Source organism: Myripristis murdjan, chromosome 11, assembly GCF_902150065.1.
Source record: "Myripristis murdjan chromosome 11, fMyrMur1.1, whole genome shotgun sequence".
In the NCBI taxonomy this organism is placed as follows: domain Eukaryota; kingdom Metazoa; phylum Chordata; class Actinopteri; order Holocentriformes; family Holocentridae; genus Myripristis; species Myripristis murdjan.
In genome coordinates, this window is record NC_043990.1 from 22,892,692 (window position 1) to 22,917,089 (window position 24,398).

At 41.6% G+C, this 24,398-nt stretch overlaps 1 long non-coding RNA gene across 1 annotated transcript in view; it reads right to left on the minus strand.

The window, feature by feature from the left end:
• Positions 1-2,326: 2,326 nt before the first annotated feature.
• Positions 2,327-24,398, minus strand: part of LOC115367259 (uncharacterized) — a 113,747-nt gene continuing 91,675 nt past the window's right edge. The window contains exon 4 of the long non-coding RNA XR_003928898.1: positions 2,327-4,726. This is a non-coding gene — a long non-coding RNA (uncharacterized LOC115367259). The remainder of the gene's footprint in view (positions 4,727-24,398) is intronic.

A 24,398-nucleotide genomic window follows, 5' to 3' on the forward strand; every position in this document is an offset into this window, starting at 1 on the left:
GCAAAGCCTGACGTATATAAGCACACAAATTTGTGTGCATGTTGAATGCAGCACTCCAGTAAATCAACCTTAAACAAACAGAATTGCACAGATCTGGGAAGATGTGACAGTATCTAAAGTGGATAAGATGTAAGATCTCTAAAACTGCAAATGCTGATGCAAATGATATTATCAAGTTTGATGGTGTTTTTACATCAAAAGTGGGGAGCACTTCTCCACATGGTGCTGTTTTCCCTGGGGCAGGATGATATTCATATCCTTTTCCGCGTTGAGCAGGCGCAGAGAGGCCATAGGTCGGTGCAGGGATTTTCCCAGCAGGCACACAGATGAACACAGCAGTGAGCGAACTTTCATTGTGCATTACATGATAAATATGTAATGAAATATGATTTCATGTTGTGTATGAACTGATCTTACATCAAGTTGTTGTGAGCACTTAAGCTGGCAAGCTATGGTAGTTGAATCTTTTATTCGCCAGCAAACAAAAATGGCCTCTAGCTAGGATCGAGTCATCGAGCCCTACGAGCCCTCAGTGTTTTCAAACACCATAATGTTCAGTAATGTCAATAAAAAGTGTGTCTGAAGAAGAGTATCTTTGGAAGCAGCTAGACCATAAACATCATTTCAGATAATTTATTTACTGAATGCATGCAGTGAGATCATGCATTATATACTAGATATATCAATTAAGGGAACGTAAGCTTGAGAAACATGGAGCTGTTTAAAAAAAATAGCATTAAGTTTCAAAAAATTACACTGACGTACAGGATCCTGGGAGCAATTTGTGCCCCAAGAGGGTTGACCACCTCGGATCAGTTTCTAAATTAGACTACCAAGCTAAATAGTTTGCATGCCAAGTTATAATAAAATGTGTAATCATGCATTCTGCATTTAGTCTCTAGATATGTATGATTGGCTAGCTCTAACAGCTTAGCCATGTCCATATAACAGCTATCTAATAATGCAGTACATATGGCTGTGACTATGCAGACATACATTTGATGGAAAGTGCACCTGTCTGTCCTGCTGTTTAGGAATTCCTTTGGCATAATCCAGTGAAAATGCACCAACATGAATAGCTAAAAAAAAAAAAAAAAAAAAAAAAATCTAATTCCATTGACTAAGCAAATTTCAGTTGGGATAAAACCATTTGTTTTAACTTGGTGGTATGGCTCTACTCCTGTGAGGCTGCAGATCAAATCTGTGCCACCATGACACAGCTTGTATGAGCTTACAATCCCCCCTGGCAGAGCCGCGGAGATACATCCATTAAAAGATCATGACAATAAAACAAGACACAAAGAATCCACATACATAACCCACATAGAGGAATCTTAGATGTAACACAGAAGGAGGCCGGGGCGGGGGAGGAATTTTAAATCGCAGACTGTGGTGCAGCAGGCAGACTTGCAACGCTGAGGAGCAGTGGGCACCAAGTCTGTTTAAACGGACCACCCAGCTGATCAGTCAGGGCTGCGCTCGTGTCTGATTGCAGGGTCAGTGACAATGCGACTCAGTGACTGCTGTGCCTGCCACTGCAACTACTGCAATGCTCTGAAATGATGTCTGTTCCAAAAAGTTCAGCCTTTTTGTCATTTTGTTTGTCAGAGCCAACACAAATGCAGCAGAGACAAACATATCATCAAGACACCGACATTCTTTATTAAAAAAAAAAAAAAAAAAACAATTAAAAATGAATGTTGACCGACAGACACAACAGATCAGTGTGGCCATAGCCTCACTGTACGAAGTCCAGCACAGACATTATAGAACTGGCCGGGGGCCTCTGTGCTTTTTCTTTTTTCCATTGTCTGAACAGCTGATCAACATGCTGTGGCTGTATGCTCTGACTGCTTTATTTTTTTTAGGTGTATTAAGTTTTACAGATATTGGAGTTGTGCTAAATATAAATTCCTGGGATGATTTTTGCTCCTAGTCCGACCCTGCTCTGTAGGAACAGGCATTGCCAAGTGCACAATGGTGGCAATCAAATCATCCATCTGTGTGTGTGTGTGTGTGTGTGTGTGTGTGTGTGTGTGTGTGTGTGTGTGTGTGTGTGTGTGCATTTACGTGTGATATTAGCATGCAATCTTGCATACACATTGTTTACATGTACAATACATTGCATTGAGTAGGGAACCTATTTCCATCTTACCTGTTGACCTTTTCAGGTTTATTCACATGAGCTTTTTGCTAAGAAACAACAGGACCAAGTGAGAGTGTACCTTTAGCAGAAAATCAAATAAAAATGATCTGTGCAGTGTAAATTTAAATGTAGTATAAAATGTGTCTGGTGGTGGCTGGTCAACTGAGGGCCCCAGGGTACTGCCATACCAGTGCTTTTATTGAAACAAAAGGTTAATGTAGAATTTACAATACATTATTTCTGCAATAAAAATGCAGACAGATATTTTTCAAACATTTGCTGCTCTAGTCTGGCCACAGAACCATTCCGCTGAGTATGGGTGGTTTGAAATGGCTCCATTAGTTCACACTCTATGTGCATCCATGTGAACATGGTGCAAAAGAACTGAAAGAATAGCAGCTTGAGAGGAAATCTTCCCAAGGCATCTTAGACTTCCTTTTGCTAGATGACTGAACCCTGAACACTGCCAAACATTAGATGTAATAGTGAGTGAAAGATCAGCACGTGGCATCAGTCTGTCAGGGTGAAAAACACAGTCAGAGCTACTAGTGGCAAACACTAGAGCCACGTTTCCACTATGGTACCGGCTCAGCTCGACTCCACTTGCTTTTGGTACCAGATATTTCTCTGGATTTCATTTACCACTGCAGACAGTACTCCCTCGCTCAATCCTCGAACAATGGAGGATATTTCAATTTAGGATACCTCCTCAAAACGAGTAGCCCAGTGAATTTCTAAAAATTACTGCCACTATAGCATCTTGGCTATTTAAAAATGGCTGGTTTATGCAGCGTATCACACATCGCACAATGGTGACGCAGTGAGGCAGTGACACAGCTAGCGATCAATCTCTCTGACCAGTCAGTGGTCTGCAGTGTTTCCATGTCACCTTTTAGTGTTGGCTCAGCTCGTTTGGAAGGCAGAGGTGATATAAAAAAGCACCAGGTACTGCAGAGCTTTGGCCTGATGGAAAACCAAAAGAGTAGAGTAGAATCAAGTGGAGCCATACCATACGGTGGAAAAGTGGCCAGAATGATTGCAGACTTGATTTGTAGGCTAAATGTGCAGCAGTGCTGTGTTGTTCAGCCGAGCAGTGAGGTAGCCTCATTAGTAGGCCTGCAAAATGATACAACATAAAATTATGCTTAATAATTCCTCAAACTGCTTCACATTCGACTGCTGTCACATATTTGTAGTGGTTTTCTACTGCAATTGGCGCTGCCTCAGCTGGAGAGAATGGCCACCACTTTTACCCCGAGGCAATAACACCAAACTAACACAGAATTCCTGAGAGGTGCATCTTGAGTTTCCGTATAAAGCAGTGCTGTGTTATTGTTGTAATAAGCAATGGTTGTATCATATCGTTAGGAAATGTTCCTGTGGATTGAAATTTTTACGAGTGGTGTGCAATCGATTTAATTAAACCTAATCAATCAGAATTCCGCTGCATTTCACAACAAAGTTGGACTTTTAGAGAGTCATTTCTTTCTGTGAGGATTCTAGACTAACAAGAAAAGAGTTTCATTGCTTCCTTTTCACAGATCAGTCATCATTACGTGGTTCAGACAGTCCACTGCCTGATGACCTCAATCCCCAGACCTGGCATAAAGCCCAAATGATTTAAAAAAAAAAAAAAAGAGATAAGAGTCTATAGAGGAATAGGATATATTAAAAAGATACAGTTGTTTTTAAAAATGTCTTTCCTACAAAGGCTTGTGGGGTGTTTGGACTTCACCAGGGAGTGGTCACACACTGGCTCTTTCAGACTGTGATCTGCAGGTCTTCCTCCCTCTACCATCTTCCTCTCCACCAGGCTGACGTCCTGCGGGGTGGCAGTGGCCACTTTGCGATTGGAGGGCCTGGCCAGCACTGCCTGTGCCAGCTGGCTTGCGACGGTTGTGGAGCCTTCCAAATGCACTATGGGCCATCTGGGGACATGGGAACTAGTGCAACCAGTTTTACTTTGGGGGCTCCATGCAGCTAACCTTGCACAGCCAGCTGATCTCGCAAGTTAATTTTCGTTTGACTCGTGAAACCATCTGGCCACGCTCCCGCAGAAGTGTTACTGGAAGCCAAAAAAGTGGCCAAATCAATCAGTGTCCCTTGAGGTCCTTTGGGGCCCTTTGAGGTGTGGCTTAGGCGACGACAGTGAGAAGCTACACAGCACCGAACAACAACAACAGGATATCGATGTAGATTTTCCTTATAAAACTGCTAAGTATCTGGTACCAGCATGCTATTAAGCTAACAATATGTTTACCGATATGCTTGCTTGCTTTCCCCATCACAGTTGCTGTTTGTTTAGCTTGAGCGCTCTCATACTGCGTTATATGGGCTGTTTGTCTGATTGGACTTAGCTGGCAGACAGATACTGTAGATGATCCAATCACCTGCGATGTATTTTTGTCAATGCCCATTGCTACTGCCCCTTTTACAATAGATTTAAATCTTACAGAGCCCAGACACTGTTTGTGAAGTAAAGAATGGAAATGAAATCAGAGTACGGCTGTGCCAGGCTACCATGAAATCACCAGCAAAGGGGAGGATGGGTGTTCCAGTCTCCAGTGAAGCTGCAGCAGCCTGCAGAGGAAAAAGAGAGGAGGGGAAGATCTGAGCTGTAAAAACATATCTGGTGGTGATTATGATTTTATGTTGTACGGGTAGAGCAAAGAAAAGAGGAGCGAAGACCTGCATTGAAACATGTTGCGAGGATGAATCCACAGACGAGGACATTAATGTTATCATGTATCAGCTTAAAAGGCCAAGGAAGAGGAGGAGAGAAGCTTCAACTCCCCATCGAGGATTAGACCACAAATAGGGACAACGTTAATACTGTCATGCCTCGGTGCAAAAAGCAGAGGACAGCCGCACCACTAGGAGCTTGAAGTGATCCAACTGAAACTGAAGCCAAAATGCAGGAGCACTGAATCCCAATTTAAGAGGAAGATGAGGTAGAAAAAGATTTTTTTTTTCCTGACTTACTGTAACACTTTAGATCTTGATAGAATGTGAAGTCTTGAATCAGCGAGCCCTCACATTTATTTGATGTGTCATGCTGGTTCGCAGCTCCAACAAAAGACAGAATATGCACACAGATGCCCCAAACACTCACACACACAAGCATCCATGTACCCATACACCTACTCTCCCACCCACACACACACACACACACACACACAAAACCTTGGCTATGCTGGCCATCGTGGGGGGAGAGAATCTCAGTCGGCTGCTCCCAGAGCACCCGGCCTGTGTACTGTAGGTACAGAGAGGTAGCGGGCGAAATAAAGTCGAAGCCGGTCGCAGCTCAAACACAACCTCTCTGCCTCACAGTTTCTTTTAAGGTCGGATTTGGGGAAGATTTAGGACTTAGGGGGATTGCAGAGAGGGCAGTGAAAGAGCTCACTGTCCGCGGGGTTTGTTTGAAGAATGCTTTCTTCCAGGGACATCTGGCACTGGTCTGTTTTGGTTCACCGTTTTTATATTTTTCGCTTGTCTCCTCTCCCCTGCCTCCTTCACTGGTTTTCTCCCCCTCTCCCCTTGCTCTTTCCACTGACTTCTCCTGTCAAAAATGGTCCACAGGATTTCACTCTGCCCCTCTTTCTTACGTCACCCATGATCAGTGTTGTGCATGAACGTGTTCACTGTTCACTGAACGTGTTTTTGGTGAACGGCAAACATGCGTCCGGTTGCAACTAATGACCGTGAATGTGAGCGTTGTTAATTCTCGCGAGAGTTAACATTGCTCGTGCACTGTAGTATGGCACCAGAGGCTGACGAACAAATCTTTAGAGATTACAAGAGAAAATAATCTCACATTTTTGTTAAAATTGTGCTCACTGGGTCTGAAAAAATAAGTCACTGGGTCTGAAAAAAATATGACATATTGTTTAAGTGGTAAAACATGTACTCATTGTTTTTTCTTGGCTTTTAAAAGAAATGATTCTGTAGTGGGCCACGTGGGTGGTGGCAGTGATTGGGGGCTGGGGGAGGAGGTTCTACTGTTAAGAACACCTCAAAAAACAAAAAACAAAAAAAAAAAACAGCATAAATGAATGTGAGCAAATTCATTTTTGGGACTATGAACGTAGCTGAAAATTCAAGTATGAATGAGTTCATTTTAATCTGTGTGGACTGAACTTTGAGCAAGTTCTTCTCAAGTGTGAACTTGCACAGCACTGTCAATGATCGCCTTCCCTTTCCTCTGCTTTCTGCATATTACTCTGCTTTGCTCTTTTTTTTAATTTTCTGTCATTCCTTCCACAGCTCTCTGGTGCTTTCCTTTCTACTGATCCTCTTTCCCATTTCACCCATCACTCTTCATTGCTCATGTCTGTGGAAGGTCAGTTGATCTGGTCTGGGACTGTGGGAAATGTTTCAACTGATTGTGCATGACACACACACACACACACACACATTGGGTCCTTCACTTTATCAAGGGAGGAAGACAAACAACTGTGGATAGGGTGAGAGACAAGGTGGGGATGTTAAATGTGCTGCTCTAAATGTCTTCACACATCGCCTGTTAACTGATGCTGAATAAGGGCATCTGTCCTTCTCAGGAAATCCTGAGGTGTGTGTGTGTGTGTGTGTGTGTATACCTGTGTGCACACGCCACAGCGTGCACTAGTGGATCTCTCTCAGTGCATGTGTGACCTTTGAAGACTTGCTGTGTTTGCAGTCCTTTTCTTAGCATGCCACACAATCGACCGATTAATTAAGGGGTCAATTACTCAGTGTACTGCAGTAACAAAATATGTTTGATCTGAGTTAGAACAATAACTTGCACACACTGCGCTGCATTCAAGCAAGACGGTCAAACAACACAGTAAAATCTGAAGCATGGTAAATGTAACAAGTAAAATGCCTCTGTGCCTTATGGCCTCCATGCAAAAATTTATACAAAATGCCACAGAGAGGAGGTAAAACTAGATAGCGAGCTGTTTTAATATTTAGTCAGTAGCGGTAATGGCAACTGCAGCTTTTTGATTAGTAGGAATTCCAAGCCAACATATCCATAATGTAATTTTGACCAGTAATAATTCTAAGTAAAGATGTGTACAATTAATTTCTCACTAGTCAAAATACTGATTCTTGATAGCAACGATTAATTGTAGATATCTGTAACTAAATTACAACCAGTCAACTTTTACCATTGACTTCCATTCAAAATCCATGACAGATATTTACAATTCAATTTTTGACATGTTATAATTCCAAGTTGACATATCTGTAATGTAATTCTGACTAATTGCAATTCTGATTAATTATATCTACTTAATTCTCACTGGTCAAAATATGAATTATTCATATAATAATTCAATTCTAAGCAGTGGCTATGTTCACTGTAGATACCTAGGTGTCCTTATGACAGATATCAAATCTAAAATTCAATCCTGACTAGTCAAAATTAAATTACTGATATGTTGGTTTGAAATTGTAACTAGTAATAATATCTAGAATTGCATTTCCGATATAAATTGCATTTCAGAAATCTAAAACACAATTGTAACTAGTGAAAATTATATTTGCACCAGTAACAATTACATTTGAAATATCTACAACTCCCTTTATAACTGGCCAGAATTTAATTTTACATATCCAAGAAGGAATTTCCACTAGTCAAAATGTCCTGCTGATTAAATGTTAAAAGGGCTTTCCTTAGCAAGCGAATGGATATTAATATGCTAATTAGGCTACATATCTGAAATGCAGTTGTTGATACTGTATGTCTGACATACCTGAAATGGATATGCTAATTAGGCAAAATATACACAAATCTGTCAACATATTCAAAATGAATATGCTAATTAGGCTACATATCTAAAATACAATTGTTGATATATCAGACATATTCTAAATTAAATTGTTCAATTGATATCTGAAATTACATTTACATACGTGACAATCCTTTTTCGACATCTGGGAATTCAATATGTAATCGTTAGTCTTGCTACTGAAAAAGAAAATACTGATATCCATAATTAAGTTAAAGATACCTGTAAATTAGTTTTGACAAGTCAAAATGTAATGTCTGCATGTCAAAAGATATTTAACATGTCAAAAGTGTGTTACAGATATCTAAAATTTACATTTTGGCATGTAAAAATGTAATTTTGACACAAATAAATTACAAATATATTTAACATATTTTCCGCATGTTTTCAACATGTTAAATTTCTCTCTGTACTGCAACCAATCCATGTTGCCATTAAATTGTTTTGTATTTGTTGTAAATTGTATTTTGATATTTAATTAAAATCTATCAAATATAGCTCTCTTTAATTACACATATTCATTAACCCGTTCAAGCCTGCTGATCTCATCAGTGGGTTCTTCATTACAAACGTTTTGCTGCACAGCAGAGCTTTTTGAAGACCCACAGAGTTTTATTACTAAACTCTAGATACCAAAAGATACCAAAGATACCAGATATCCTGCTGAATTACAGGGAAATGTGTAGAAAATGATGCACAACACATCAATATATTATCTGTTATGTTATGCTGCAGCCATGTAACAACGGCAGCTTGGTTTTGAATATTTCACTTCCATTATTGTACAACATGGATAAAAAAAAAAAAAAAAAAAAAAAAAAAAAATCTAGCTCTGAGGCTACTTAAAGGGAAATTTGAAGAGTTAATTCCAAAACAATGATTTATCAATAATTTGTAAAGAGTAGCAATATCATAACTTGCTGTTTTCATGCAACAGTAATACTAATGGTAATAGCAGTCATTGTAGTAGCCGCTGTGGGGGATCAGCTGTTGTATAAAGCAGCAGTGCTAGTGGTAGTAAATATGGTGGTAACAGTTGTTGTTTTGTTGTCAAACTGCTGCAGTTCACTTCCTGTGTCCTCTATATGACATTGGGTGTTTGGCTGTAGAGAGGCAGAGAGGAGGAAGGAGGAGGAGGAGGAGGCAGGGGAGGTGAAACTAAAAAGAAAAAAAAAATGACAGAGGGGTCAGAGACAGGAAGAGAAAAAGAGATCTGAATGTAGAGAAAGAGAAGGAGGGTTAGGGATGAGCAAGGACAGAGAGAATACTGAGGGCTAGTGTGTGTGTGTGTGTGTGTGTGTGTGTGTGTGTGTGTGTTTGTAACTCAGTTTCTCTGTACATTAAAAGAGTTGGCTGGATTCAAGGTGACCTCTGTCACACATTTGGAGAAAGAGAGAGAGAAAGATATAGATGGATGGTTTCATGGCCTTTGCTGTACACTTTGCCTGCGGTCCTGGCCAAGTCATTTCCTGGTGCTACAGAGAGATGGGACGGAGGACGTGAGCGCTGGCCTGCCCGGGGGGAAACGGCACCATGTGGAGGACGGCAGAGAGAGCACATCAAATCCTCCCAGCCTTATCGTCTGTGACTCCCCATCATCCGCTCATCAATTGATTCTAAGATCTATACTTTTGTAGTTTATACACGTAGCAGAGTGCATATGCATGTGCACTGTACATTAATACACACATAGTATAAGCTACAGCACACACACACATGCACACGCTGCTATGACTGCTAGATATTGAAATTTAATCGAAAGAAAAACCTACTGAGGCCTGCACTGCTCACGACCAAGGAACTATTCTCCTGAGAACTCACATTTTGCACATTGCACATCTCTCTCTATCTCTCTATCTTCCTGTCCTCATTTCACCCTTTCTCTCCCTACAGTCCAACAATGGACATTCAAAACCTCATCACACAGACATTTTCCCCTCCCGTCCACCCCTCCATCCATCGCCAGGCACCAGATAACGATCCAGAGGTGCAGCGCTCGCCGGATTTCACGTCAGACATGGGTGAATTTTTTTTCCACCGTCCTTTTCTCTGCTATTCTCTCTCTATCTTGCTCTGCCCACACCTGTCTCTCCTCCCTGTGCCCTATCTCCCTTCAGTTTGCTCTACCCCTGCTCACTTCTCAATGCAAAGAAACAACCACAAAAGCAATTTCGCTCAGTATCAGCATCATACCTTAAATTCATCCGTGCCCTTTAACATCTGTGGCCGCGGACGGGCCTCGAAACGCAACAGGAAACGGACTGACCGCAAATCCACATGAGAGCATGAGGTGAATGGCTGAGAGAGGATGAAAGGGCCTGTAGTATCCAATGTGATTGCACAATATTATTCCCTCTTCACTCGACTTCTTCTCCTTCCTAACGCTCACTCTTGTTATACCATGCATTATTCATCTATCTCCAAAACTTCCTCTGAGGACCTAGGAGGAAGAAAAGAGGAAGAGAAGACGAGGAGGATTTGAGAGAATGAGAAACAAGTGCCCGGCGAGTATTTCAGCCCATCAGCTGGATTAAAGAAAGGGATTTAAACGATGCCGAAGTGGAGGTGGAGGGCGATCGGCTGTTTTTTTTTTTCTCTCTTTCATTTTAAATGTTTTTGACTCTTTGAGACTTGAGTAGCCTCAACAAAGGCTGGAGTCTCATGCTGTGGTGCATCTCTGGCCGCTTTGGCTAATACAGCAAGCAAGCACACACAGATAGATGATGGATGGATGGATGATTGGCAAACAAGCACACAGTTTTTATTATTTGATATGGCATGAAAAGAGTTCATATTCAACATATAAAACACATGCATTGACTAAAAACCCTTTCAGGTAGTGGTGTTGGGCTTAAGCCCCCTTAATTATCATGAGGAAACTGAACTACTCCTCTACTCACAAATCACAAAATTAAAACCTTCACCTTTATTATGTCGATAATTTGATCCTCTCCACACATTGGGATAATCACTGATTGACCTCACATGTGAGCACTAGAGGAGATGTGATATTTGAGTTTTAGGGGTTAAGAGGGCGGCAAGTAGGTCTAGACAGAAATCAAGTATAAAAAGTCACCATAAATTTATAACACAAATGTGATCCATAAAAAATATGTGTCTCATTAGCCGGCAGTGTGATAACTTCATGGTCCATACACTGAGAATGAATATCATACGCCTATACTGTAGGTTATCAACAGCATTATAGGAATTACTTTAACAGACTAATACACTTTGATAGACATCATTAGAAAAACATAGCTGGGCCAAATTCATCTTTCAACCCATGATGAATGATGAGCTTTTGGTTCATATTCAAACAAACCTATTTTGGACCAGCATCAAAAAAAATATTGGCGTTCCCGTTTCACAGAGTGATGCAGGTTCTGTAGCAGTGTTTCCACTTTCACATTAATATACACAGACTTTCAATACTGGTGCAGGCCGTCGTACCAACATCCATAAAACATCAGTGTTTGCGGGGCTAGATGGATAGATAGGAAGAAAGAGAAGAAAGAGGCGGAGAGAGACACAGAGGCTGAAGAAGGATGAGGAGAACAAAAGGGCAAAAGAGAGCGAGAGAGAGATGGTAAGAACAAAAGAAAGAGCAGGGTGCAGGGTATGCTTCCACATACAGCCTTAGTGGTGTAAAATGAGCGGATGAATGAGTGGATACAGCTGTGAGTTTTGCATGTGTTCCCGCTCTCCCTCAGCTTATGGTTTACACAGGCTTTTCTAATGCATCAGCGGCCACCGTCTGTCATAGCTTAGCCATGTGCTTGCCCTTAAATGTATGAAAATCTGCTCTCTTCAAGCGTAAAAATCAGCATTTACGGAGCGCACACAAGCAGACACAGCCACATACAAACACCATCGCCCGCGTTGCAACCATGCAGGGATGCACATCCACGCACGCACACACACACTTTGAAAGTCACATTGCGTTGGCTTGAACTGCCTTTTATGTAGATTGGGTACAAGCCTTCAGCCGATCAGAATCAAGCCTTGAATTTGATATGAGACTGAAGGGAGCAATGTCATTCCAGCTGCGCAGGAGCGCCTGTCAGCCCACACAGATGCCACTTCAACTAATGCCTCAACCACTTGACTTTCACTCCTGCCTCAGCATGGTAGGAACTCTGCATGGACCTAGCATGCGTGTGTGTGTTCTTGTTTTTCAAATGTCCTCACAAGTACTGAAAGATGAGGAAATCCTCCAGTGTGAGAAAATTGGGCAGATCTTGTAAGGACATATTTTTTGGGTTAGGATTAGATTTAAGATTAAGGTTTTAGATTTGGGTTAGGGTTAATGTCAGGTGTATAGTAATTACTATTAGAGCTACAGAATGAATCAAGTAAATAAAATCCTCACAAGTATAGTAAAACAAACATGCGTGTGTGTGTGTGTGTGTGTGTGTGTGGGTCGAAGGATGTGCCAAATATATGTATGTGTTCACCTTCCAGTGAGAGATGAGATTTGCTCCATGCTAAATTTCGTCCCACAGCAACAGATGTTGCAGGCATATGTGGTGGAGCACCACACACTCACACCTGCGCACACACACTCGCATGCACCCACAAACACATGGGGGCATGTAAAACCGCGCGATGACACGGCTTACACAGCAATATGCAGCTAACTCCTATGTAAGACCCTCTTTGATATTCTGCGCGTGAACGCCGGCTATAGTTAGCAAGCAGATCACATCTATTACCTTACTAATTCTCCAGCTTTGCCTTCGCATTATAAGAAGCATTTACTTTGAGGGAGAGTGAGAGAGAAAGTGGGGTGAGGGTAAGTAATCAAAACATGTTGGCAATGACTTAATGAGTGGCAATGACTTAATGAGTGAACCTAGCCATTGTAACACTGGCCTCAGATGGTAATTGGGTTAATGAAAGTGTTTTTCACTGCTTTGACTCCTGTCTAATGGCAGATTTTATGTTTCCTCCCATTTGCAACATCCATCACTGATACTCTGGGATCCACTGAGCTGCTCTTTCTTGACATCTGACTTGGTGTTCTTATCCATTTTCTCTCTTCCTTGCTAGTGTATATGAACAGACACACTCTTCCCAATATAATCCATAATTACCTACATGTGCACAACTGTATGCACACACACACATATACATATCCATTGCTCTCCATTGCTGTTGTGCACTGAAGTGTTTACTTGAGAAAAAATGCAGGTGCAGATTTACAGTATAATAAGCACTGGGTTACCGCTGACATAATTACTGTAGGTAGTCAGCAAAGTAGTCGCTGCCAAGGACAATAAATCCGCCACACACTATCAAATGATGATAAAGAGGTGTAGAGAAGAGTGGCATGAATGAGCAAAGTTTACTACTGCTCCTTTTGCAGCCCTTTCCCCCCTCACACTTCAGTTTGTGAGGTTTTACAAAACAAGAGCGAAACTTTTGTGAAAGCACACCAGGGGTCACTTTTAAGGGCACTTCTGGTGGAGTGGGCCGAGTCTGGGCTCTACCAAACAATTTCAACAAGTAGAAATGGAGAGGCAGACGGTGGTAAAAGCAGGGACAAAGAACCGGCGCATCATCCATGTTGAAAGGAATAAGAGTCTTGTTGAACTGAGCGCGGCTGCTGAGCTGGAAAACTCGAACACTGCACCTTTTTATTGACGGGAAAGACGGGGGTGAGGGGGGGACTTGCCAAAAAACCTGACAAATGTGAAAGAAGAAACAGCCATGAAGGGGAGAGTGAATGAAATCCAAATGAGGTAATGTCAGCCACAGTTCATCAGTATCTCAGAGGTTATATAAGTAAGTAGCCAGCCATGTAGGAGCACTGCAATGCTGGTCTGAAAGGAGTTTGCACAAAGCAGGCAAAAGGGGATGTTGGTATTATTGTGATGCGAAGCCTTGACACCCGCTGGCTCGCCTCAGTTGTGTGCATGATACATTCTGCATGATGAAACCTTGGAGAAAAAACTTTGGGAGCAAATGAAAATTTCATGGCCCAATGCCTCCACAGCAGGCCGGGTTAGCTCCTCTATTTCGAGTGCGTCCGCAACAATCCCTCCCCCCTTTGGAAAAAAAAAAAAAATCATGTTCTTTAGGAGGAAAAGGTTTGGTAACATTTTCTCTCTCCCTCTTTCTCTCACTCTCATTCCATCTCTTCAGCTCTCACACACTCACACACTCATCACAAAGCTATTCAAATGTATTAGAGTTCTGTTTCTCTCTCAGAAAGGCCTCAACTCTACTATCCATGGATACATTTCTAAAGCATACAAAGAAAAATAAAGTCTACTTTATTTTCAGTATCTGAATAGCTGTGTGAAACCAGTTGTGATACTCGAGACTGTTGAGGGAGCAGCGCAGTACTGTCTGTTTTTTTAAAGCGACATATTGTTGTTAAAAGCCACGACGATGTGTCATCACACTGGAACGGAGACAGACCATACAAAATCACAGACCGGCATAAAAGTCTGAGTGAGCTGACAGCAGGATGGTTAAAGAAAGACAGAGGCAAAGATAAAGAGGCAGAGAAGAAGGGGAGAAAGGAAGAAACAGAGAAATGGACATTTCAAGGAACAAGCGGAAAACGGGAGGGTTTCTGAGATGGGTGGGGAATTCTGTGAAAATGTCCTGAGAATTAGGAGAGAATGTATTTTACTGTAGGGGAGATTGGGGTAAGTTGAGCCAAAGGATAAGTTGAGCCACCCCCTGTTGCTAGGAAACGATAAAAAATATTGATCATGTGACCAAATATTTAGGAGGAAGGCATCATTTCATGGAGTCTGTGAAGGTAAGAACCACATGGGTAAAGTGGTTAGACATTTATTTCCAAAAAAACATTTTTTACTCTTAAAAGTGAATTTAGTCTATCATCAGGTTCATGAGAATTGTGTTAAGACCAAAACAGATCATTTTAAATTTGTTTTATACATCAATTGTGGTATCTATGAGCTACAACATGAGGTCATGAACCTAGCATAAAAGTGCACCATTTTACCTGTGGGGACTAAAAAAGTCAAAATGGTAGCTTTGGGGTAAGTTGAGCCATTTGGCCAGGGGTAAGTTGAGCCGGAGGCCTATACACTTAATAAGTGTATTTTGGCTGTATACGGCTCAACTTACCCCGCTTCTATGCTCAACTTACCCCATACACGTGGTAAGTTGTGCCACAAGACCACTTTTTTTGGACATACTATATTATGGAAACAGTTATGTTTACACTCATTCTGTTTGTTTGAAGAGATGCACAACAACCTGAAATATATGCAGATATGTTAGTTAGCGACAAAACTATGATTGCCTTGATGTAGTGATAAATATGAAAAATGGCTCATCTTACCCCAGTCTCCCCTACTAATGGAGCTAATTCTGAGGACACAGGTTTCCCTGGCAGGATACTATATGACTCATATCTCTACTCACATCTCTACAGCAATTACTTTCAAAAGTGTGTGTCAAAAATAAGACAGAAGTAGAAGAACAACAACACACACACACACACACACACACACACACACACACACACACACACACAGACACGGTACATGATCTGTTGGAATAAATTGTGCTCATGAATCATGATCATGAATTTCTAAAGTGTTGTGTTGAGCAGAAAAATAACAATAACTGCCTTTGTAGAATGTTCACTTAAACATTCTAAAATACCTTTAAAAAATGTGACATCATCATGTTGTTTTTTTGTTTGTTTGCTCCACTAAAGTGCTCCACTAATATGTTTGTATTGTGGAGTATGTATGAGCACATACAAACTAAAAATACACATCAAATGCCATCAAGAGCCAGAAGGAGACCTTTATAAAACACAAAATACATCCTCATTGGTCTCTAATGTTGTTTTGCTGCCAGTTGCAGAATGCAATCAGGTCTGTGAAATAAAAGAAAACAGGACTGAGAACATAATACAAAAGGACATACGTGAAATATATAAACAGCGATCAAACAGGCTACTGATTAACCCAATCAGTACCTTGCACATGCAAAGAGAAACTGCACCACTTGGCCGACCAGTGGTGTAACTTCATCACTCAGCCAGTGATGGACATTTGTGTTTGTAGGGCTAGCCCCACTGTTACGGTCCAGCCAAAAACATCAGTCAAAATGAACTATGGGAAATTGAATTCTTGAATTTTAGCTCTACTTTTAATTGGCTGTCTTAAATCTGTTTACACAGTGCAATCAGTTGAGTTGCGATGAAGTCAGGAATTTGTCCTTGACTTATCGACGGAGGCTGTCTGATTCCAAGCAATCTTTTGCTGTTATTGATTATATTGATCTGTAGCGCACCTCTTTTACCTTGCTGACCTGTTGAGAGTTTATTCTGAGCCTCCTGTCTGTGTCTGTAACTGCCTCTGTGCCAGAAAAGCGGCCAGCCAGCAGCAGCCATTAATAGCTGCAGAGTTCTTGCAGAAGTCATAGGAATCCTACAACGCCACAGTTTTGGCCGCCTCTCATTTTTATGCTCCTGTTCTTCTAATTAAAGAGAAGAGGAAAATAAAACAGACACGGAGAGACGAGACGAGGAGAGTCCAGACGAGACGATACAAGTGATGACAAAAGAAGACAAGAGCTGACAACAGAGGAGAAGAGCAGCGCACAAATTGAGAGAATGAGAGAGAGCAGAGACCCTGTCCGGTAGATAAACTCAATTCAGATCTCCTCGCAGTTTCTTGCAGTGCAAAAAAAGGAGCTAAATTCCTACAAGCGAGTCCAGCAAGGGACATCGGGGAGACAGACACACTGATCCGCTCAGCCTGAAAATGACCAGCAAGACAGGCCTGACAGAACCAGTGAAATATGATAGCTAAGACTCTATATGGGTCTAAATGTATGACTGACAGTCTAGAGAGAGTGAAATGTACAACAGTGAGTAACCTCTCTCTCTCTCTCTCTCTCTCTCTCTCTCTCTCTCTCTTCCTAACTTTACCACGCGCCACACAGTTTTCTCCCCCAGCCTTCCTAGTCTAGACATCCGGCTTTATTTATATAAACAGTTAATTAGTTTCAATATCTAATGGAGACCGACTAACAGTGAGTCAGCATTAAGTATATTATTAATGCTGATGTCGCAATAGATGTGAGTGTGTGCGTGTAAGTGAGAGAAAGGGACTCCACTTTATGTAGGACACAAGTAACACTTAACGAAAAGGTATATACACAACAAGTTTTCATAAGGAAGCTTACAAAGCAAATGGAAGCTAATGGGTTTTTCTAATAGATATACAAATTCAGTGCATTGAAATGACAGCAGTAACAGGTGGCTGAGCGACAGTAGTGAAAGATAGCGACGGATTGTTAAGATGTGTTTTAAAAGAAACACCTGACACATAAAACGTGATGGTAATAACACTCCATTTTCTTTTTACATGCCTGTGCCACTGCTAAACCATGTGCTAATGATAAAGGTATAGGGCTTGTCATACTTGAGCCTAGTTGTACTTTTTATCCTTAGATTGCAGAGCAGCAAACCAGCAAAATTCAACCACACCCTGACAGACGTGCCTTTAGTCAATTACTTGTCAGCTGTCAACTCTTAAAAATGTTGTCTCCCTCTCTTCTGTTGTACGGATGTCATTTTCAACACGGCGCCCGTTTCATGACCGACCTCCACCCCTTCACCACCTGTTGTGTGGATGTCTGGGTCTTCTCCAGTCAAACGCTCAGATCAGATGTTCCTTCTCATGAAGATGTCTCGCCATCGAGCTCTCCTTCCCTCACCACCACCTCCGGTGTCTAAGCTCCAAGAAGGAAAAATTCCTTCATATATTGAATCTCTTAATTAATGGAGTCTAAGCATCAAAGACTATTTCCCTCTATTCACAATAAACTGAATCTATTTCAAATTCCTCATGTTCACAATGACTTTAATCTTACTTCATTTTCTTTCATTCTCATTCTCTTTCATTTCTATTGTAAGTCTCTCCTGATTGAAATAATTTACTATAGTAACCAAGTAAGCGAAAATGCTGTTTTTATGACCATGGACACTAGTGCAACAGTGTGGCACGTGCAGTGCGGTTGTTAAAGGAGGAATAAATAATGAGCACATGTGGTAGAGGCTGGCGTCAATCACAGCTAATCAAATGAGCTCATCTAATTTAAAAAGAAGAGAGCTCCCCACCATGGTGCACTGACAGTTTCATAATAGATGACAAGAGTCCAGACAGGCTGGTAGACACCTTTCCCAAGAGGAAACTAATGTCCTTGTCCAAGACGTGCAGAGTTACAAGGTATGAATACACGGCACCTCAGAATGTAACACAAAGGGCAGATGATGCCACATTCTATATTCGGTGGATGTTTCTGGAGATATTGTGCCACTCATTCTTTCATAAAGTCACAAAGCTCCATAATAAACCTGCATACATGACTGTATACCAAAATACATAGTTTCCCAAAAGTAGCACTGCTGGAAAAAATACTGGGTTTCAATGGCGGCAAGTCCACTGATGTAGACTGGAGACAGTATTGTTCGAAAGTATCAACAAATTGATACCATACAATACTGATTCATCCTTTACCCTGTTAATGAAAGCTTATAGATTTGCTTTTTTATGATGCGATCTCTACTGTGTCTCCACTGTGCAGGCAATGATGTGTGTATATTTACAGAAGTCACGACAGTGGTTGTTTGGAATAAATATAAGACGGTAACAGTATGAAGCCACAGTGTGCACTGAGTGCCTTTATTGCTTCAATATGTTGGACTAGTGCCTAGACTGAGTGCAGATCATGGAGTCAACAAATGGTGTCTCTAAAAAAAAAAAAATCCTGTGGATTATCACTTTAAAATACTCTGGAAATCTCTCATGGAGCTATGTTAACTACTGTGTCCAATGCATCCCCAGGATGTCACCATCTGTGCTTCTGCATCCCTGATGCTGAGCGTGGCAACTGCACCGTATTAAACTTGGAAGCGATGCAGAATACTGAGTTATAGCCAGAAAGCACCATTAAGGAGTTTGTAGTGGTTGTGTGGTGCAAGATTTATCCAGGGAACACACAGTGGATGTGGTATGTACAATTGTGTGGCACTATGAGAATGCACACCACATCTCAAACTGTAGGCTGCATGTAGAATACACTCCTGCCAATTCAGATTACTATTCTGAATTTGTCAACCTAAAAAGGATGGCCCTCAAATGCTCTGCAAGCAGGAGACAGAGATTGGAAACACTAGCGTTGAGGAAATCAGTTACATTACTAGTTAAATTACTTTCCATTACTGTCCTGACACAAAAGACATAATCTAAGCAGCTCAACAGTATTAGCCTGGTTTTGCTTCCCAGTTACAGTCTAACCCTATTGCCGTTTCATTTAAACCATTAGTCTAATACCAAAATCTCTAACAGCTATGTGAAATGATGGATGCACATCTTAAATCAATCCCCTTTACTGAAAGAAGAAAAAAGAGGAGCTTCTGCACTGGCGGTTCTGGGGAGTGGCCAACAGGGGCCAGTGCCCCCGTAACACTGAGTCTGGACCCCGCTGTGGCCCCCCCCCCCTCCGAATGAAGATTATAAATTGTGAAGCGGCTTTCCCATAGCGCTTGGTTTGGGCCACGCTCTGCGCTGGGTACAGCACAGACTTGCGCAGAGCAGCGCGCACACGCGTGCAGAGTAGGGCGCGCATGCGCGGCATGCACGTATGTGGCGCTGGTTGCTACGCGACCGAAACACACGCTAGGAAGTAGTTTTCCGTTCTGGTGCACCTCTTCTTTGGCGGACAATATAGCAGCTTCAGATGAACCATGTAAAGAGGCAAATACATTCTTTAATTTATGAATTAGCTAAACTAATGCTTCTTAATAAATTATGTTATATGAACGAAGGCTGTATTTTTTTTCCTGCCTGTTAGCTGTTGTGTGTGTGATTTCACATGGAATTTTATAATAAATGTATGACTATACTGCATTGTCTTTGCAAGAATAGTGCGTATGTCATGATGTCAATCATCTAGATTTCTAAATATAAATGCAGACTGGTGCGCTCCGCAATCACATACACAATGAATGGCTGCGCTGGCCGAGGTGAAAGCCGCTTTAGAGCGTTGCACCGCTGGAAATGGGAGTCAGTTTTGTTGATCTACGGTGAAAACGGCGAGCTCGAAAAGTTACCAACCACCCGACGAGAGGCAAGATTTTAGAAGCAGGAGTTTGTACTAAGTGAGGAGTTTGTCTGTACTAAGGTTACACTGATAAAAAGGATGTCTCCATTGTTTCTGTCTCTTATACCTGTGTCTCAAATGTGATATTCTGAACCATTCAATTTGGTTACAATGGGTAATCACTAGTTTTATGGAAAAAAAAATCAGATATAATTTCGAATCTTTGTCTTTTTTGCCCCGGGCTGAATGTGCCCCTCTGACAAAACCCCTGGCCCCAGCCAGGCCCCTTCAGTAAAATTGGCCTAGAACCGCCACTGAGCTTCTGGCCACATCAGAACTAACACATGCCAGTAGTAAAGTTCAAAGTACTTTAACTATGTACATATAAAACATTACCTGCTCATATTAAACCAGAGGAAATTAAAAAACAATGAAGGGTGAGAAATGAAAAGGTGGTGTAATAAGTACTACAGTGGCTTATACAATTCTGGGAATAGTAACAAAAGTATCAAAAGTAATCACATTACGATCAAGTGTTGAGCATTAAAAAGCATCTATCGCGGGCATAAAAAAAATCAAAACTCTGTATGACACTGCAAGAATACTTATTTCACTAAATAGCATTATCATGTTGGTATGATATTACCAGAGTAGGGTCTGCCTTACTCACGGTAATGCCATATTACATAATTAAAGAGGGTTAGTGTGACAGTGGACAGGTCTATGTGCGTTTGCACTTTGCCAACTGAAACCATAAAGGTAGCACAAAATGCCAGCGCTCACACTTGAACTGTGCTGTCTGATTTGTATTGACACTGCCCTCTAGTTTGCTCCACTGCCCATTTTCACTCAAGCGATGTCATAGTCAGCCATGAAACTTTCGAACAGGCACACGCACAAAAAAAAAAAAAAAAAAAAAAAAAAAAAAAAAAGCTTATGCCCAACCTATTTTTCTCAGCTCAATCTGTTCTGGCACAAAACAAGAGCTGGTACCAAAACTGTGGACGTTAAAACTTGATGACTTCGGCAACAACCAGGGGCTCTTACAATAACGGTAATGTTTTCCATCACTGTCAGAAAAGACAACTCGCCACTTGCCCCACCCCCCACTTCAAAAAGACAAATATGTACTGTCATTGCATAAAAATAGCCTATGTCATAGTACAACCTGAGCAATGGAATGAATTTCCCACGACACAAGAGGTGTTTATCAGGGGCCATAATCACGTATTCTCTCGCCTCATAATGTGTGCTGCTTGTTTGCAACCTGTTATAATCTCGTCAAGCAATGCAGCTCCAGTGACAAATCATGTATATTTTTTCTCACAAGTACTGTAATTTCAACTACACTGAGCTAGGAAAGTGTTTTGTGCAACAGTGGAGTGATGTTTGTCTGTCTATTGCTAACAAAATGCTGTCCCTCATCTTATTTAGTGATGCCTGCTCACTCGAGTTACAGTCACTCAGTGTGTGTGTTGTAATATGAATGCATGATCTTTTTTTTCTCTTTTTTGTTCAGCAAATATTTTACTGAGCTAACAAAGCAGTATGTTATGATACTAAAAACAGCTAACCCACCAGAGCATGCCAGTATAGCTCAGTGTATTCTGTTCTTCTTGGCAATCCACTGGGTGAATGATGTATTTATCCTGATTATTTCAGGCTGCAGTGATTTAAATTGTAGCAGGAGTAATTGCTGCACACCTAGCTAGGCGCTGCGTGACTGGCATGTACACCATGTATTTGTTTGCCTTGCCTGAGAGCAGTTCGCTTATCGTGCACAAATTGTACCTGGTGACATGCAGAGAAGCAACACGTACAATGAACCAATTTTCAAGGCCACGGTCTGGCTAATATTTCATTATCAAAATTAATTTGAAAGTGACATATTGGAATATTAGTAGGGGCTTTAATTTTAAAGCCCCTACTAATATACTTTGTGTACTTTCGGGGCACTTGAAATTGAGTGGGTTTGGAAGTTTTGGTGGTAATGGCATTAACCTAACCCTTAGGGTTTAATTAATGATAAACCTGTGCTAAATTGATAAAGAAGAAGGAACTGTTTGGAAAACTTTGCTCGATGGAGGGAGGGGATTTTTACAAAGGCAACCAGCCACCGTGTCATTACAACACAAAAGCGAGAGTCTTGTTAAAGGTTTCCGCCTATGCCATGCCTCACTTCATGCTCCTTCACCCATCCTCCCAACGCCAACCTGCTGGGCTGGTAAATTCCCCTTTAATTATAATGCAAATACCATTAATAAGGTTAACGCACCACAATGTGTTGTTCCTGCAATCAAGGCATGGAATGGGACGAAGTGATCTCCAGGAATTGGGCTGGAGTTGCGGTTAAAAAATGTCACGGACTGTCGGACAGAGGAGGTGAAGGTGTGTGTGTCCCTCTCTTAGTGGTCATTGTCTACAATCTGCTGTAATGTGTTCTTTCTACAGATAAAGGTTAGTGAGCGACAGATATAGAGATAAAGAGAGAGAGGGAGGGAGGGAAGGAGGGCCGACAGAGAATTAGACAGATAAAGAGCAAGAGAAAGGGAGATTCTCCTTTATCATCGGTCTTGAGTCGTGGCTATAAAACCAATCCGGGCCCATCAGTATTAAAATATCGCCCGAAGGAAGGTTATGCTGATTTTCCTCTGTGCCCGTGCCACTGTGTGTATGAGTGTGTCCTTGTGTTTGAGGATACTGTAACGCTCAATCTAATACTGTTGACTTCTTCTTTTTTTTTTTTTTTTTTTTTCCCAGAAGATGAACACTCATCAGGCTCTTGAAGTGCCATAGGATGTCATTTTAACATAAGTTAAAATGTTTTGGTGCAGACGGAGGAGCGGCTCATAGGCTAGATGAAGAGCGCATGAGGGAAGGCGAGGAGAGGAGCGAAAGATTAAAGTGATGTTGCGGAACCGATTAAGGACCGTTTGATGACAGATATATGAGGAGTTCAAGTCGTAGAGGAATCCGGTGACGGGCTAAATGCTGTTTATAAGACCAGGGGCTCTTGTACGATTCAAAGAGCAACAATAGCAAAGCAAATTGCTGAGGCAGAGCACACGACTTCACAAGGTTGGCTTCACCTTCATGCAAGTTTAAGGAGGCATCAATGTTTAAATATGAATTTTATAGCAAGCGCTCGGCCCTAAATATAATGCAAAGCTTTGTCCGCCAAGCAAATGTTGCGTCAATCAAAGCTAACGTCGTCACGTTGGCAGAGTCTTTCCCTCCTTACCCTCCTCTCCGGTTGACATTTTTAACAGATTGATGCGTGTTGCAAGGTAATATCTTTTAATCGTGGGTCAAAAATACAACCCAGTGTGGATCTTTTTTTTTTTGGATATCCTTGTCATGATTGATAGATATCATAAAAATTAAAGGCTCAACTTTGAGGTCAGGAAGAGTGATTCGCTGTCAGCGTTTCTTTAGTAGTGAGAGGGGAGCCGCTGAGTCGTTTCTCTTTGGGGACAGTTGGAGGAGGAAGAGGAGGAGGAGGAGGGTGAAAGGATGGGAGGGATAAGGGGAGGATGAGAGAGGCGGCGGAGAACATCGGTTGTTATAGGAGGTTATTAGGTTTTAATCAATATGGTATGTGGCCAGAGGATGATTGGAAAACAAAGCTAATCTGAGAAGCAATACACCTTTCATTCGTCTCCCAGTCTCTAGTGTCTGACTCTTGCCACCTTTTTCATCCAATATATATCACAGCAGTTGTTGACCTCCTGTATGTAATAAACACACATGAAACAACAAACAAAAATGCGCACATACACAGACAAACATCGACAAAACACACCTACCCAATGGAAAATTTCTAGCAAACTTCACAAGTGACGTAAATTTGTGTCTTGTGGATTTTTTTGTAATAAACCTTAAGTACTTGAAATGCTACAGCACCTCCCACAGGGGGCCTCTTTGCAACACTGCACAGGATATGGGGTACAGCAAAAGTCTGGGGAGTCCCGCTCTGTGACAAGAGGGTGATGTTTGTCATTCCTCTGGACTCACCGGACTGCGATGCCCAATATACACTGCAGCGGTTTGCAACTGACTGTGACGCCCTCGAGATGAGGATCAGCATGGCCACCGTTTGAGGCCACACTCCTCTCCTGGAAAAATGTGGCTTGATCTATCCAGGTGATGGGTGAGCAGCCATCCAAAAAAGAGAGAGTTAAAGTATGTTGGAGTTTTATTGCACAGCTCTGGAATACTCAATTCTCGAGTCAAAAGCAGCGTTCTGCGGTCCAATATTTCTGAGTAACGGCCGCAGTTATGAATAACCGACTGTTTCCATGGATGGTCACTTCAACCGAGTTTGATGTATGTGTCTGTGCGGAAAGTCTCCTTCATTTACTATCGTTAAT